The sequence below is a fragment of the Coregonus clupeaformis genome, unplaced genomic scaffold (assembly GCF_020615455.1).
Source record: "Coregonus clupeaformis isolate EN_2021a unplaced genomic scaffold, ASM2061545v1 scaf0786, whole genome shotgun sequence".
In the NCBI taxonomy this organism is placed as follows: domain Eukaryota; kingdom Metazoa; phylum Chordata; class Actinopteri; order Salmoniformes; family Salmonidae; genus Coregonus; species Coregonus clupeaformis.
Window position 1 is genome coordinate 42,501 of NW_025534241.1, and position 16,470 is coordinate 58,970.

General features: G+C 53.4%; 1 pseudogene; it reads left to right on the plus strand.

Annotated features, from left to right (window-relative positions):
• LOC123485663 overlaps nt 1-16,470 on the plus strand; it is a 60,242-nt pseudogene that overhangs the window by 42,175 nt on the left and 1,597 nt on the right.

Consider the following 16,470-nt stretch of genomic DNA (forward strand, 5'->3'; position numbering starts at 1 on the left):
TTCACTCTGTTGATCCTGCTCTGCTTCACTCTGCTGTCCTGCTCTGCTTCACTCTGTTGATCTGCTCTGCTTCACTCTGCTGTCTAGTCTCTGTCTTAAACTGTGAATGGGCCAAATTCTCTAACTCATGTTGTAACTCATGTTGTCCTCCAACCTTCCAATGACTCCATGGAGAGCAGATCTCTATCTAAAATACGTTATCTTTTGGGAAATGTCCTCCAGCCTTCACTGTATATAGACATAATATGTGAGAGAGAAAGAAAGAGAAAGAGAGAGAAAAAGAGAGAGAGAGAGGGGGAGAGAGAGAGAGAGGGGGAGAGAGGGAGAGGGAGAGAGAGAGAGAGAGAGAAGAGAGGGAGAGAGGAGAGAGAGGGAGAGAAAAGAGAGAGAGAAAAGAGAGAAAGAAAAAAAAAGAAAAAAAAAAAAAGAGAGAAAAAAAAAAAAAGAAGAACCAATTTTAGATATGTTTGTGTGTGTTAGGTGAGCTGTGTGAGGAGAAATTGGATTTCTGTGCTCCAGAGTTGAACCCCTCGCCACCGACTCCAAATGCATCCTGACCCCCCAGGATACAAGTAAGTCACCTCACACACATCACCCCACACACACTACACACACACACACTACACACACTACACACACACCAAAACACAACACACTACACACACCACACACACACACTACACACACCACACCAGTGTGAGTGTTGTATTAACAGTGTGTTTGTTGAGTGTACTCCAATACGCGGGGGACCAGTGTGGGTGTTGTCTTACCAGTGTGTTCCAGGTGTGAGTGTACTCCAGGATATGTGGGGGGACCAGTGTGAGTGTTGTGTTAGCGAGTGTATGTGTTCCAGGTGTGAGTGTACTCCAGGGGATCGGGGGGACCAGTGTGAGCTGGATTATGATGACTGTGAGGAGAACAAGTGTCAAGACGAGCTCAGTGTGTGATGCTATCAGCGATACACCTGTGTCTGTCCTCCGGGCTACAGGTAATGGGGGATAACACACGTCCACACTAGCACACACATACACTAACACACACACACACACACACACACACACGTGTGAATTGATCCTTTTAGATGTTATGTCTAAACATCTATTACAACATAGTCGCAGCTGGTTTTGTACGTCTGTAGTGGTAGTTAACCTGTATGTTCATGATAAGGTAGCAGCTGGTTTAGTACCGTCTGTAGCGGTGGTTAACCTGTATGTTCATGATAAGGTAGCAGCTGGTTTTAGTACCGTCTGTGGTATTGGTTAGCCTGTATGTTCATGATAAAGGTAGCAGCTGGTTTAGTACCCGTCTGCTTGTGGTTAGCCTGTATGTTCCTGATAAGGTAGCAGCTGGTTTAGTACCCGTCTGTGCTGGTAGTTAGCCTGTATGTTCCGCGATAAGGTAGCAGCTGGTTTAGTACCCGTCTGTAGTGGTAGTTAACCTGTATGTTCTGTGAGGTAGCAGCTGGTTTTGTACCCGTCTGTAGTGGTAGTTAACCTGTATGTTCATGATAAGGTAGCAGCTGGTTTAGTACCAGTCTGTGGTGGTAGTTAGCCTGTATGTTCATGATAAGGTAGCAGCTGGTTTAGTCCCGTCTGTACGGTGGTTAACCTGTATGTTCATGATAAGGTAGCAGCTGGTTTTAGTACCCGTCTGTACTGGTAGTTAACCTGTATCACCACCACGGTGGCTCATATGTGAACCGACTACCGTTCAAAAGTTTGGGGTCACTTAGAAATGTCATTGTTTTCGAAAGAAAAGCAATTTTTTTGTCAGAGATCTTCAGTTTTCTTGGCAATTTCTAGCATGGAATAGCCTTCATTTCTCAGAACAAGAATAACCGCCGAGTTTTCAGAAGAAGTTATTTGTTTCTGGCCATTTTGAGCCTGTAATCAAACCCACAATTCCTGGTTCAGCACTCTGACGGTTGTTTATTGTTTATTGTTTTGTTTTCAGCGGTCTGTTCTGTGAGTTCTCTCCTCCCATGGTTCTGCCCCGCACCAGTCCTTGTGGCGACACGAGTGTTTGACGAGCGCAGTGCGTTGTCGTGGGGTGGACCCCCGCTGCCAGTGTCTCCCATGGTTGCGAGGCGAGTGGTGCGGGGACGCTAGCCAGTGTCAACTTCATCAACCGACAGTCCTATCTTCAGCTGCCCCTCTAGCCTGATCACACCCAAGACCACACACTCACACTACAGGTAAACACAGACACACTCACACACACACACACATCAGGAACCATCACATCACCATCATCACTTCCTAGACCGGCGTATAACTACGGGTGTTGATTAAAAAGTGTGCCTGTATGTATGTGTGTGTGTATGTGTGTGTGTGCTGTGTGTGTGTGGGGGTGTGGCGGGGGGGGGGTGTGTGCGCGGGGGGGTTGGGTGTGTGTGTGCGGGGGGGGGGGGGGGGGGTGGGGGGGGGGGTGGGTGCGCGCGTGTGTGTGTGTGTGTGTGGGGGGGGGGGGGGGTGTGTGTGCGCGCGGGGGGGGCGCGCGCGCGGGGGGGGGGGGGGGGGCGGTGTGCGCGGCCGCGGGGGGGGGGGGGGGGGGGGGGGGGGGGGGGGTGGGCGTGGGGGGGGGGGGGGGGGGGGGGGGGGGGGGGGGGGGGGGGGTTTTTTTTGGGGGGGGGGGGGGGGGGGGGGGGGGGGGGGGGGGGGGGGGGGGGGGGGTGTGTGTGTGTGCATGTAAGATGGACAGTGGTGTGTTGCTGTATAAAGGGGACCAGGACCACATTACCATAGAGCTGTATAAGGGGGCGTCTCCGTGCCAGCTACCACGCTGGAACACACCCCTCCCTCTGCTATATACAGGTAACACACACACACCCGACGTTCTGCAACTGGACCTAAATCTAACTGGCTGGTCATCATGTTTGGCGGGATGCCACAAACAGATCTTGGACAGGCTAAAACCTGAGTTGAATCTCAGCCTTTCCCCTGACGCGTTAATTCCCTCTCTCGTCTCTCTCTCTCTCTCTCCTCTACACCCCTCTCCCTCTCTCTCTCTCTCCTCCCTCACCCCCCTCTCTCTCCTCCCCCTCCTCTCATACCCCTCTCTCCTCTCTCACTCTTCTCCCCTCTCTCCTCTCTCTATCCTCCCTCTCTCTCCCTCTCTCTCTCCTCCCCTCTCTCCTCTACGCTCTCCTCCCTCTCTCCTCTCTCCTCTCTCTCTCCCTCTCTCCTCCCTCTCTCCTCTCTCTCTCCTCTCTCCTCTCTCCTCTCTCCTCTCTCTTCTCCTCTCTCCCCCTCTCTCCTCTCTCTCTCTCCTCTCTCCTCCTGTCCTCCCCTCTCTCCTCCCCCTCTCTCTCTCTCTCTCTCCACCCCTCTCTCTCTCTCCCCTCTCTCCCTCCCCTCCCCTCTCTCCTCCCCTCTCTCCTCCCTCTCTCCTCTCTCTCTCCTTCCCTCTCCTCTCTCTCCTCTCTCTCTCTCCTCCCTCTCTCTCTCTCTCTCCTCCCCTCTCTCCCTCTTCTCTCTCCTCTCTCTCTCCCTCTCTCTTCTCTCCCCTCTCTACTCTCTCCTCCTCTCTCTCCTCTCTCTCTCCACCCCTCTCTCCTCTCTCTCCTCTCTCTCTCCACTTCTCTCAACTCTCCTCTCTCCTCCCCTCTCTCCTATCTCTCTCCTCCCCCTCTCCTCTCTCTCCTCTCCCTCTTCTCTCTCCTCTCCTCTCTTCTCCCTCTCTCCTCTCTCTCTCCTCCCCTCTCTCCTCTCTCTCTCCTCCCCCTCTCTCCTCTCTCTCTCCTCCCCTCTCTCCCCTCTCTCCTCTCTCCTCCCCTCTCTCCAACTCTCTCCTCTCTCCTCCTCTCTCCTCTCTCCCTCTCCTCTCTCCTATCTCCTCTCTCCTCTCCTCCCTCTCTCCTCCCCCCTCTCCTCTCTCTCTCCACCACCCCCCTCCTCTCTCTCCTCCCCTCTCTCCCTCTCTCTCTCCTCTCCTCTCTTCTCTTCTCTCTCCTCCTCTCCTCTCCCTCTCTCCTCTCTCTCTCTCTCTCTCTCCTCCCTCTCTCCTGCCTCTCTCCTCTCCCTCTCCTCCTCTCTCCTCCCCTCTCCTACGCTCTCTCCACCCCCTCTCTCCTCTCTCTCTCCCTCACTCCTCTCTCTCTCCACTCCTCTCACCTCCCATCTCTCCTCTCTCTCTCCTCTCCTCTCTTCTCCCTCTCTCCTCTCTCTCTCCTCCCTCTCTCCTGCCTCTCTCCTCTCTCTCTCCTCTCTCTCTCCTCCCCTCTCTCCTCTCTCTCTCCTCCCCTCTCTCCACCCTCTCTCCTCTCTCTCTCCACTCCTCTCACCTCCCATCTCTCCTCTCTCTCTCCTCCCTCTCTCTCTCCTCCCTCTCTCCCCTCTCTCTCTTCTCCTCTCTCCTCCCCTCTCTCCTCTCTTCTCTTCTCTCTCTCTCCTATCCTCTCTTCTACCTATCTCCTCTCCCTCCCTCTCTCTCTCTCTCTCCTGCCGTCTCCTCTCTCTCCTCTCTTCTCTCCTCCCTATCTCTCTCGCTCTCTCTCTCCTCTCTCCACTCCTCCCCTCTCTCCTCTCTCTCCTCTCTTCTCTTCTCTCTCTCTCCTCTCTCTCTCTCCTCTCTCTCTCCTCCTCTCTCTCCTCCCCTCTCTCTCCCTCTCCTCTTTCTCTCTCTACTCTCTCTCTCTCTCCTCCCCCTCTCTCCTCTCTCCTCCCTCCTCTTTCTCTCTCCTCTCACTATCTCTCCCCTCTACCCTCCCCTCTCTTTCCTCTCTCTCTCTCTCTTCTCTCCCTCTCTTCCCTCCCCTTCTCCTCTCCTCTCCTCTCTCTCTCTCTCTCTTTTCTCCCGCTTATCCTTGCTATCTCTCTCCTCCCCCTCTCTCTCGCTCTCTCTCCTCTCTCTATATCCTCCCCTCTCTCCTCCCTCCCCTCCCTCTCCCTACCTCTCTCTCTCTCTCCTCCCCTCTGTCCTCCCTCTCTGTCTCTCCTCCCTCTCTCCCTCTCTCAGTGTGGAGACAGTAAATGATGTTTATTCCATGTGGTAGAGTTGGTGGCATCAGATCAGACTGTGTCTCTGTCTATTGATGGAGGACCAGTCAAGTCTATCAGCTCTCTGAGTAAACAGTCAACACTCAGCATCGACTCTCCTCTATACCTCGGAGGTACGTTATACACTGTGTGTTTTGGGAAGGGGGTGTTTCTGGGACGTACTTTAGCTCCTTTAGCTTAGCAGGCTAAGAAATGCACGTGTTAAGCATGTAGACAGTTGGTTCCATATGTGAGGTAACCTCTCTTTCTATCTCTCTGTGTGTCTCTCTCAATTCAATTCAATTTAAGGGGCTTTGGCATGGAAACATTCGTTAACATTGCCAAAGCAAGTGAAGTAGATAATAAACAAAAATGAAATAAACAATAAGAAATTAACAGAAAACATTACACTCACAAAACTCTCTCTCTCTCTGTCTCTCTCTCTCTCTCTCTCTCTCTCTCTCGGTTTTTTTTTCGTCTCTCTCTCTCTCTCGTTGTTTTTTTTCGTTGGTTTTTTTTTTTTTTTCTCGTTTTTTTTTTTTTTTTCTTGTTTTTTTTTTTTTTTTTTTTTTTTTTTTCCCCCCCCCCCCCCCCCCTTTTTTTCTCTCTCTTTTTTTCTCTCTCTCTCTCTCTCTCTCTCTCTCTCTCTCTCTCTCTCTCTCTCTCTCTCTCTCTTTTTTTTTTTTTTTTTTTTTTTTTTTTTTTCTCTCTCTCTCTCTTTTTTTTTTTCAGGTATGCAGATCGTTGGTCGTCTCTGGAGGCGTGTCTGGGATGCAGGCTGTGTCCGTGGGAGGAGCCTGGGGATGTCGGCATCGCTGCAGTCTGGAGCCGGGGCGAAAGCGGGAGCAGCTTCACGGCTGTCTCAGAACCTCTACGTCAACGGATAGCTGCAGGACCTGGGGTCGGGCTGGAGCAGGGACAGGTACAGGACCTGGGGTCTGACTGGAGCAGGGACAGGACCTGGGGGGTCTGACTGGAGCAGGGACAGGACCTGGGGTCCTGACTGGAGCAGGGACAGGACCCGGTCCTGACTGGAGCAGGGACAGGACCTGGGGGTCTGACTGGAGTAGGGACAGGGACAGGACCTGGGGTCTGACTGGAGCAGGGGGGTCTGACTGGAGCAGGGACAGACCTGGGGTCTGACGGGAGCAGGGACAGGACCTGGGGGTCTGACTGGAGCAGGGACAGGACCTGGGGTCTGACTGGAGCAGGGACAGGACCTGGGGGTCTGACTGGAGCAGGGACAGGACCTGGGGGTCTGACTGGAGCAGGGACAGGACCTGGGGGTCTGACGGGAGCAGGGACAGGACCTGGGGGTCTGACTGGAGCAGGGACAGGACCTGGGGGTCTGACGGGAGCAGGGACAGGACTGGGGGTCTGACTGGAGCAGGGACAGGGACAGGACCTGGGGGTCTGACTGGAGCAGGGACAGGACCTGGGGGGTCTGACTGGAGCAGGGACAGGGACAGGACCTGGGGGTCTGACTGGAGCAGGGACAGGACCTGGGGTCTGACTGGAGCAGGGACAGGACCTGGGGTCTGACTGGAGCAGGGACAGGACCTGGGGGTCTGACTGGAGCAGGGACAGGACCTGGGGGTCTGACTGGAGCAGGGACAGGGACAGGGACAGGACCTGGGGGTCTGACGGGAGCAGGGACAGGACCTGGGGGTCTGACTGGAGCAGGGACAGGACCTGGGGCTCTGACTGGAGCAGGGACAGGACCTGGGGGTCTGACGGGAGCAGGGACAGGGACAGGACCTGGGGGTCTGACTGGAGAAGGGACAGGACCTGGGGGTCTGACTGGAGCAGGGACAGGACCTGGGGTCTGACTGGAGCAGGGACAGGGACAGGACCTGGGGGTCTGACTGGAGCAGGGACAGGACCTGGGGGTCTGACTGGAGCAGGGACAGGGACGGGACCTGGGGGTCTGACTGGAGCAGGGACAGGGACAGGACCTGGGGGTCTGACTGGAGCAGGGACAGGACCTGGGGGGTCTGACTGGAGCAGGGGACAGGACCTGGGGGTCTGACTGGAGCAGGGACAGGGACAGGGACAGGACCTGGGGGTCTGACTGGAGAAGGGACAGGACCTGGGGTCTGACTGGAGCAGGGACAGGACCTGGGGGTCTGACTGGAGCAGGGACAGGACCTGGGGTCTGACTGGAGCAGGGACAGGACCTGGGGGTCTGACTGGAGCAGGGACAGGACTCTGGGGGTCTGACTGGAGCAGGGACAGGACCTGGGGGTCTGACTGGAGCAGGGACAGGGACAGGACCTGGGGGTCTGACTGGAGCAGGGACAGGACCTGGGGGTCTGACTGGAGCAGGGACAGGGACAGGACCTGGGGTCTGACTGGAGCAGGGACAGGACCTGGGGTCTGACTGGAGGCAGGGACAGGGACAGGACCTGTAGTCACACACACACTGACACACAGACACACACACACACTGACACATAGACACACACACACACTGATACATAGACACACACACTGACACACACACACTGTCACACCTGTAAACTGAAGTGAGCCTGTTGTTTTATCCAGACTGGTGTGCAGGCAGGCTGCCAGCCGTGCCAGGCAGGTGTGTGTGGCCAGGGTGAGTGCCACCCTACCGGGCAGAGCGGCTTCTCCTGTACCTGCCACCCTGGGTGGACCGGAGACCGTTGCCAGGATCAGGTCAACAACCCCTGTGATGGGAACAAGTCAGTGGACTGGGGAGGGATGGAGAGGGATGGGGAGGGGGAGGATGGATGAGAGGAATGGGGGAGGGGGAGGATGGATGGATGGATGGATGGATGGATGGATGGATGGATGGATGGAGAGGAATGGGGGAGGGGGAGGATGGATGGATGGATGGATGGAGAGGAATGGGGAGGGGGGAGGATGGATGGATGGATGGATGGATGGATGGATGGAGGGGGAGGATGGATGGATGGATGGAGGGATGGGGAGGGGGAGGATGATGGATGGATGGATGGAGAGGGGATGGGGGAGGGGGAGGATGGATGGATGGATGGATGGATGGAGAGGGGATGGGGAGGGGGGAGGATGGATGGATGGATGGAGAGGGATGGGGAGGGGGGAGGATGGATGGATGGATGGATGGATGGATGGATGGAGGGGGAGGATGGATGGATGGATGGATGGATGGATGGAGAGGGATGTGGAGGGGTGGAGGATGGATGGATGGATGGGGAGGGGGAGGATTGATGGAGGGGGGGATGGATGTGATGGATGGAGAGGGATGGGGAGGATGGATGGATGGATGGATGGATGGAGAGGGATGGGGGAGGGGGAGGATGGGGAGGGGGGAGGATGGATGGATGGAGAGGGGAGGATGGATGGATGGATGGATGGAGAGGGATGGGGAGGATGGATGGATGGATGGAGAGGAATGGGGAGGGGGGGAGGATGGATGGATGGATGGATGGAGAGGAAGGGGGGGGGGGAGGATGGATGGATGGAAGGATGGATGGATGGATGGAGAGGGATGGGGAGGATGGATGGATGGATGGATGGATGGATGGAGAGGGATGGGGAGGGATGGATGGATGGATGGATGGATGGAGAGGGAGGATGGATGGATGGATGGATGGAGAGGGATGGGGAGGATGGATGGATGGATGGATGGAGAGGGATGGGGAGAGGGGAGGATGGATGGATGGATGGATGGATGGATGGAGGGGGAGGATGGATGGATGGATGGATGGATGGATGGAGAGGAATGGGGGAGGGGAGGATGGATGGATGGATGGAGGGGAGGATGGATGGATGGATGGATGGATGGAGAGGGATGGGGAGGATGGATGGATGGATGGATGGATGGATGGAGAGGGATGGGAGGGGGAGGATGGGGAGGGAGATGGATGGATGGAGAAGGGAGGATGGATGGATGGATGGATGAGAGAGGATGGGAGGATGGATGGATGGATGGATGGATGGAGAGGGATGGGGAGGATGGATGGATGGATGGATGGAGAGGGATGGGGGAGGGGAGGATGGATGGATGGATGGATGGATGGAGAGGAATGGGGAGGGGAGGGATGGATGGATGGATGGATGGATGGATGGATGGATGGATGGATGGATGGATAGCTGCCCGGCTGCTGGTTGGATGTATGTGGGATTTCGATCAATTTAAATTTAATTTCTCCCCTCTCCATCTCTCCATCTCTCCATCTCTCCATCTCTCCATGTCTCCCCTCTCCATCTCTCCATCTCTCCATGTCTCCCTCTCCATCTCTCCCTCTCCATCTCTCCCTCTCCATCTCTCCATCTCTCCATCTCTCCATCTATCTATCCATCTATCCATCTCTCTCCTTCCATCCTCTCCCCTCTCCATCTCTCTCCTTCCATCCTCTCCCCTCTCCATCTCTCTCCTTCCATCCTCTCCCCTCTCCATCTCTCCATCTCTCCATCTCTCCATCTCTCTCCTTCCATCCTCTCCCCTCTCCATCTCTCTCCTTCCATCCTCTCCCCTCTCCATCTCTCCATCTCTCCATCTCTCCATCTCTCTCCTTCCATCCTCTCCCCTCTCCATCTCTCCATCTCCATCTCTCCATCTCTCCATCTCTCTCCTTCCATCCTCTCCCCTCTCCTCCAGGTGTATCCATGGCTCATGTCTTCCTATCAACTCCTACTCCTACTCCTGTCGCTGCCAGCCAGGGTTCCTGGGGGTTCTGTGTGACGAGGCAGACCAGGAGGTGCTCGACCCCTGTCAGCTGACCAGGTGTAAACATGGGAAATGTAGGCTGTCTGGCCTGGGCAAGGCCTACTGTCAATGTAACCCAGGATACACAGGGGACTCCTGCGACAGAGGTGAGAGAGAGAGACAGAGGGAGGGAGGGAGGGAGGAGGGAGTGTCTCCACCTCGGTCTCATCTGGCCTTCGCTTCATCTGTTTGTCTGTTCTAACTCTCTGATGTCTGTCTGTTAGTGTTTTTAACCCTGTCTGTGTTCTAACTCTCTGCTGTCTGTCTGCCCAAGCCTCCTCTGATCCTCCGCCCCTGGCCGAGGGGTCACCCAGGTGAGACACTCAGGGTCAGAGGTCAGCCCTCTCTGCCCTGCCACCCCCTCTCCTTAACCCATCCTCCTCCCACAGCCAATCACGTTGGAGACCATGCGTCCGTTCCACATCTGCTTGTTTCAGCCTCAGTCAGTGTTTTACCAACCTCACCCTCATCCTCTGCTCTCTCCTTCTTCCTCCCTCCATCCATCCATCCATCCATCCATCCATCCATCCATCCATCCATACATCCATCCATCAATCCATCCTCTTATCTCTCTCCCTCTCTAAGTCATCTCTTCCTCTAACTATCCCCCTCTCTCTCTCTCCCTCTCTAAGTCATCTCTTTTCTCTAACTATCCCCCTCTCTCTCTCTCCCTCTCTAAGTCATCTCTTCCTCTAACTATCCCCCTCTCTCTCTCTCCCTCTCTAAGTCATCTCTTCCTCTAACTATCCCCCTCTCTCTCTCCTCTCCCTCACATGTCATCTCTTCCTCTAACTATCCCCTCTCTCTCTCTCTCTAAGTCATCTCTTCCTCTCTCTTCCCCTCTCTAAGTCATCTCTTCCTCTAACTATCCCACTCTCTCTCTCCCTCTCTAAGTCATCTCTTCCTCTAACTACCCCCCTCTCTCTCTCCCTCTCTAAGTCATCTCTTCCTCTAACTACCCCCCTCTCTCTCTCCCTCTCTAAGTCATCTCTTCCTCTAACTATCCTCCCTCTCTCTCTCCCTCTCTAAGTCATCTCTTCCTCTAACTACCCTCTCTCTCTCTCCCTCTCTAAGTCATCTCTTCCTCTAACTACCCCCTCTCTCTCTCCCTCTCTAAGTCATCTCTTCCTCTAACTACCCCCCTCTCTCTCTCCCTCTCTAAGTAATCTCTTCCTCTACCCTCTCTCTCCCTCTCTAAGTCATCTCTTCCTCTAACTATCCCCCTCTCTCTCTCCCTCTCTAAGTCATCTCTTCCTCTAACTACCCCTCTCTCTCTCTCCCTCTCTAAGTCATCTCTTCCTCTAACTATCCCCCTCTCTCTCTCTCTCTAAGTCATCTCTTCCTCTAACTCCCTCTCTCTCTCTTCCTCTACTTATCCTCTCTCTCTCTCTCCCTCTCTAAGTCATCTCTTCCTCTAACTACCCCCCTCTCTCTCTCCTCTCTAAGTCATCTCTTCCTCTAACTATCCCCCTCTCTCTCCCTCTCTAAGTCATCTCTTCCTCTAACTACCCCCCTCTCGCTCTCTCCCTCTCTAAGTCATCTCTTCCTCTAACTACCCCCCCTCTCTCTCTCCCTCTCTAAGTAATCTCTTCCTCTACTCCCCCCTCTCTCTCCTCTCTAAGTCATCTCTTCCTCTAACTATCTCCCCCTCTCTCTCTCCCTCTCTAAGTCATCTCTTCCTCTAACTATCTCCCCCTCTCTCTCCCTCTCTAAGTCATCTCTTTCTCTAACTACTCCCCTCTCTCTCTCTCCCCTCTCTAAGTCATCTCTTCCTCTAACTACCCCCCCTCTCTCTCCCTCTCTAAGTCATCTCTTCCTCTAACTATCCCCCTCTCTCTCTCCCTCTCTAAGTCATCTCTTCCTCTAACTATCCCCCTCTCTCTCTCCCTCTCTAAGTCATCTCTTCCTCTATACTATCCCCCTCTTAAGTCATCTCCTCTAATCCCATCTCTTCTCTCTAAGTCATCTTCCTTCTAACTACCCCCCTCTCTAAGTCATCTCTTCCTCTAACTATCCCCTCTCTCTCTCTCTCTCTCCTCTCTAAGTCATCTCTTCTCTAACTACCCCCTCTCTCTCCCTCTCTAAGTCATCTCTTCCTCTAACTCCACCTCTCTCTCCCTCTCCTAAGTCATCTCTTCCTCTAACTATCCCCCCTCTCTCTCTCCTCTCTAAGTCATCTCTTCCTCTAACTACCCCCCTCTCGCTCTCTCTCCCTCTCTAAGTCATCTCTTCCTCTAACTACCCCCTCTCTCTCTCTCCCTCTCTAAGTAATCTCTTCCTCTACCCCTCTCTCTCTCCCTCTCTAAGTCATCGCTTCCTCTACCTACCTCTCTCTCTCCTCTCTAAGTCATCTCTTCCTCTAACTATCCCCCCTCTCTCTCTCCCTCTCTAAGTCATCTCTTCCTCTAACTACCCCCCTCTCGCTCTCTCTCCCTCTCTAAGTCATCTCTTCCTCTAACTACCCCCTCTCTCTCTCCCTCTCTAAGTAATCTCTTCCTCTACCCCCCTCTCTCTCCCTCTCTGTCATCTCTTCCTCTAACTATCCCCCCTCTCTCTCTCCCTCTCTAAGTCATCTCTTCCTCTAACTATCCTCCCCCTCTTCCCTCTCTAAGTAATCTCTTCCCTAACTACCCCTCTCTCTCCCTCTCTAAGTAATCTCTTCCTCTAACTACCCCCCTCTCTCTCTCCCTCTCTAAGTCATCTCTTCCTCTAACTATCCCCCCCTCTCTCTCTCCCTCTCTAAGTCATCTCTTCCTCTAACTATCCCCCCTCTCTCTCCCTCTCTAAGTCATCTCTTCCTCACTCCCCCCTCTCTCTCTCTCCCTCTCTAAGTCATCTCTTCCTCTAACTACCCCCCTCTCTCTCTCTCCCTCTCTAAGTCATCTCTTCCTCTAACTACCCCCCTCTCTCTCCTCTCTAAGTCATCTCTCACTATCCCCTCTCTCTCTCTCCTCTCTAAGTCATCTCTTCCTCTAACTATCCCCCCCTCTCTCTCTCCCTCTCTAAGTCATCTCTTCCTCTTACTACCCCTCTCTCTCTCCTCTCTAAGTCATCTCTCCCTCTAACTATCCCCCTCTCGCTCTCTCTCTAAGTCATCTCTTCCTCTAACTACCCCCCTCTCTAAGTCATCTCTTCCTCTAACTATCCCTCTCTCTCTCTCTCTCCCTCTCTAAGTCATCTCTTCCTCTAACTACCCCCTCTCTCTCCCTCTCTAAGTCATCTCTTCCTCTAACTACCCCCCTCTCTCTCCCTCTCTAAGTCATCTCTTCCTCTAACTATCCCCCTCTCTCTCTCCCTCTCTAAGTCATCTCTTTCCTCTAACTACCCCCCTCTGCTCTCTCTCCCTCTCTAAGTCATCTCTTCCTCTAACTACCCCCCTCTCTCTCTCCCTCTCTAAGTAATCTCTTCCTCTACCCCCCTCTCTCCCTCTCTAAGTCATCGCTTCCTCTACCTACCCCCTCTCTCTCTCCCTCTCTAAGTCATCTCTTCCTCTAACTATCCCCCTCTCTCTCTCCCTCTCTAAGTCATCTCTTCCTCTAACTACCCCCCTCTCGCTCTCTCTCCCTCTCTAAGTCATCTCTTCCTCTAACTACCCCCCCTCTCTCTCTCCTCTCTAAGTAATCTCTTCCTCTACCCCCCTCTCTCTCCCTCTCTGTCATCTCTTCCTCTAACATCCCCTCTCTCTCTCACTCTCTAAGTCATCTCTTCCTCTAACTATCCCCCCCTCTCTCCCTCTCTAAGTAATCTCTTCCTCTAACTACCCCCCCTCTCTCTCCCTCTCTAGTAATCTCTTCCTCTAACTACCCCCCTCTCTCTCCCTCTCTAAGTCATCTCTTCCTCTAACTATCCCCCCTCTCTCTCCCTCTCTAAGTCATCTCTTCCTCTAACTATCCCCCCTCTCTCTCTCCCTCTCTAAGTCATCTCTTCCTCTTACTCCCCCCTCTCTCTCTCTCCCTCTCTAAGTCATCTCTTCCTCTAACTACCCCCCTCTCTAAGTCATCTCTTCCTCTAACTATCCCTCTCTCTCTCTCTCTCCTCTCTAAGTCATCTCTTCCTCTAACTACCCCCTCTCTCTCTCCCTCTCTAAGTCATCTCTTCCTCTAACTACCCCCCTCTCTCTCTCCCTCTCTAAGTCATCTCTTCCTCTAACTACCCCCCTCTCTCTCTCCCTCTCTAAGTAATCTCTTCCTCTATCCCCCTCTCTCTCCCTCTCTAAGTCATCGCTTCCTCTACCTACCCCCTCTCTCTCTCCCTCTCTAAGTCATCTCTTCCTCTAACTACCCCCCCCTCTCTCTCCCTCTCTAAGTCATCTCTTCCTCTAACTATCCTCCCTCTCTCTCCCCTCTCTAAGTCATCTCTTCCTCTAACTACCCCCTCTCGCTCTCTCTCCTCTCTAAGTCATCTCTTCCTCTAACTACCCCCCTCTCGCTCTCTCTCCCTCTCTAAGTCATCTCTTCCTCTACCCCCCTCTCTCTCCCCTCTCTAAGTCATCGCTTCCTCTACCTACCCCCTCTCTCTCTCCCTCTCTAAGTCATCTCTTCCTCTAACTATCCCACCTCTCTCTCCCTCTCTAAAGTCATCTCTTCCTCTAACTATCCCCCTCTCTCTCCCTCTCTAAGTCATCTCTTCCTCTAACTATCCCCCTCTCTCTCTCTCTCCCTCTCTAAGTCATCTCTTCCTCTAACTATCCCCCCTCTCTCTCCCTCTCTAAGTCATCTCTTCCTCTAACTATCCCCCCCTCTCTCTCTCTCTCTCTCTCTCTCTCTCCCTCTCTGTCATCTCTTCCTCTAACTACCCCCTCTCTCTCCCTCTCTAGTAATCTCTTCCTCTAACTATCCCCCCCTCTCTCTCTCTCTCCCTCTCTAAGTCATCTCTTCCTCTAACTACCCCTCTCTCTCCCTCTCTAAGTCATCTCTTCCTCTAACTACCCCTCTCTCTCCCTCTCTAAGTCATCTCTTCCTCTAACTATCCCTCCTCTCTCTCCCTCTCTAAGTCATCTCTTCCCCTCTAACTACCCCCCCTCTCTCTCTCTCTCCCTCTCTAAGTCATCTCTTCCTCTAACTATCTCCCCCCTCTCTCTCTCCCTCTCTAAGTCATCTCTTCCTCTAACTATCCCCGTCTCTCTCTCTCTCTCTCCCTCTCTAAGTCATCTCTTCCTCTAACTACCCCCCTCTCTAAGTCATCTCTTCCTCTAACTACCCCCCTCTCTCTCCCTCTCTAAGTCATCTCTTCCTCTAACTATCCCCCCTCTCTCTCCTCCCCTCTCTAAGTCATCTCTTCCTCTAACTACCCCCCCCTCTCTAAGTCATCTCTTCCTCTAACTACCCCCCCTCTCTCTCCCTCTTCTAAGTCATCTCTTCCTCTAACTATCCCCCCCTCTCTCTCTCCCTCCCTCTCTAAGTCATCTCTTCCTCTAACTATCCCCCCCTCTCTCTCTCCCTCTCTAAGTCATCTCTTCCTCTAACTACCCCCCACCTCTCTCTCCCTCTCTAAGTCATCTCTTCCTCTAACTATCCCCCTCTCTCTCCCTCTCTAAGTCATCTCTTCCTCTAACTATCCCCCCTCTCTCTCCCTCTCTAAGTCATCTCTTCCTCTAACTATCCCCCTCTCTCTCCCTCTCTAAGTCATCTCTTCCTCTAACTATCCCCCCTCTCTCCCTCTCTAAGTCATCTCTTCCTCTAACTATCCCCCCCTCTCTCTCTCTCCCTCTCTAAGTCATCTCTTCCTCTAACTATCCCCCCCTCTCTCTCTCCCTCTCTAAGTCATCTCTTCCTTTAACTATCCCCTCTCTCTCTCTCTCTCTCCCTCTCTAAGTCATCTCTTCCTCTAACTATCCCCCTCTCTCTCTCTCCCTCTCTAAGTCATCTCTTCCTCTAACTATCCCCCTCTCTCTCTCCCTCTCTAAGTCATCTCTTCCTCTAACTATCCCCCTCTCTCTCTCTCCCTCTCTAAGTCATCTCTTCCTCTAACTATCCCCCTCTCTCCCTCTCTAAGTCATCTCTTCCTCTAACTATCCCCCCTCTCTCTCCCTCTCTCAGTCATCTCTTCCTCTAACTATCTCCCCCCCTCTCTCCCTCTCTAAGTCATCTCTTCCTCTAACTACCCCCCCCCTCTCTCTCCCTCTCTAAGTCATCTCTTCCTCTAACTATCCCCCTCTCTCCCCTCTCTAAGTCATCTCTTCCTCTAACTATCCCCCCTCTCTCCTCCCTCTCTCTCTAAGTCATCTCTTCCTCTAACTATCTCCCCCTCTCTCTCTCCCTCTCTAAGTCATCCTTCTTCCTCTAACTACCCCCTCTCTCTCTCTCCCCTCTCTAAGTAATCTCTTCCTCTAACTACTCCCCCTCTCTCTCTCCCTCTCTAAGTCATCTCTTCCTCTAACTATCCCCCTCTCTCTCCCTCTCTAAGTAATCTCTTCCTCTAACTATCCCCCCTCTCTCTCCCTCTCTAAGTCATCTCTTCCTCTAACTATCCCCCTCTCTCTCTCCCTCTCTAAGTAATCTCTTCCTCTAACTATCCCCGTCTCTCTCCCCTCTCTAAGTCATCTCTTCCTCTAACTATCCCCCCTCTCTCTCTCCCTCTCTAAGTCATCTCTTCCTCTAACTATCCCCCCCTCTCTCTCCCTCTCTAAGTCATCTCTTCCTCTAACTATCCCCTCTCTCTCCCTCTCTAAGTCATCTCTTCCTCTAACTATCCCCCCTCTCTCTCCCTCTCTAAGTCATCTCTTCCTCTAACTATCCCCCCCTCTCTAAGTCATCTCTTCCTCTAACTATCCCCTCTCTC